At 52.2% G+C, this 1,016-nt stretch overlaps 1 non-coding gene across 1 annotated transcript; it reads left to right on the forward strand.

The window, feature by feature from the left end:
• Nucleotides 1-301: 301 nt before the first annotated feature.
• TRNAG-CCC (transfer RNA glycine (anticodon CCC)) lies at nt 302-374 on the forward strand. Its single transcript has one exon. It is a non-coding gene; the product is annotated as a tRNA-Gly (tRNA).
• The last annotated feature ends 642 nt before the right edge of the window (nt 375-1,016 follow it).

Consider the following 1,016-nt stretch of genomic DNA (forward strand, 5'->3'; position numbering starts at 1 on the left):
AGGTGGGTCCCCCGGTTTGCACACTTGTTCATTCATTCATTCATTCATTCATTCCGTATTCACGGAGTGTCTGCCGTGAACTGGATGCTGAGGACACAGATAGAATACTCTCAGGTCCTTCTCTCTTGGAACGCACAGGGCATGGATGGAGATGCAGAAGAAAGCATCAGAGGGGCCCTGAGAGCTGTCCATGAAAGGTCCACTGATGCTCACAGAACGGTGGGGCCCTGATACTCGAGGGACAGATGCTCAGGAACGGCTTCGTAAGCGAGGCACTTCTTAAAAATTGCCTCTGGGGACTTCCCTGGTGGTCCAGTGGCTAAGACTCTGCGCTCCCAATGCAGGGGGCCTGGGTTCGAATCCTAGTCAGGGAACCAAATCCCACATGCCACAACTAAGAGGTCACATGCCTCAACTAAAAGGGTCCAGGGTGTCACAACTTAGACCAGACACAGCCAAATAAATAAAATTTAAAAATTGCCTCTAATATGACTCACTGAGTGACCTCCTGCCCAGCCCTTTATAAGCATTATTTTGTTTGGTTCTCATAGTAACTTCACAATGTGGACTAGCATCCTTCGCATGTTACAGGTGAGACACTGAGGTTCCACCGGATGAACTGGCTTCCCCAGATCATGCAGCTAAGAAGTGGCAGAAACAGAACTGGAAGCCAGGTTTCCAGGCTTTGCACTGTCCCACTGTCCTGTTGGGGTTTGCCCAGGTGTGGGTGTGGGGAGGGCATTCCAGGGGGAGACAACAGCTGGGGTGAAGCTCTAGAGATGTAAAATGGCCTTATGCTTTGGGGGAACCATAAGAAGTTCCCCAAACTTGAGGGTGAGATGGGAGTGGGAGCAGGTATAGGGACCGAGGGGCCGTGGGGGCATCCTTGGGAACTTGTGGGCAAAGAGGAGCGAATGAATGATTTCAGCCTTGTGGAGGGGCGGGGCTCTATGTGGGAGGTATCCTGCTTGACCCTCCAGACTGAGCTCCATCCTTCACCATCCTGCCCTGAGCCC

This window comes from Ovis canadensis, chromosome 17 (genome assembly GCF_042477335.2).
Source record: "Ovis canadensis isolate MfBH-ARS-UI-01 breed Bighorn chromosome 17, ARS-UI_OviCan_v2, whole genome shotgun sequence".
Taxonomy (NCBI): domain Eukaryota; kingdom Metazoa; phylum Chordata; class Mammalia; order Artiodactyla; family Bovidae; genus Ovis; species Ovis canadensis.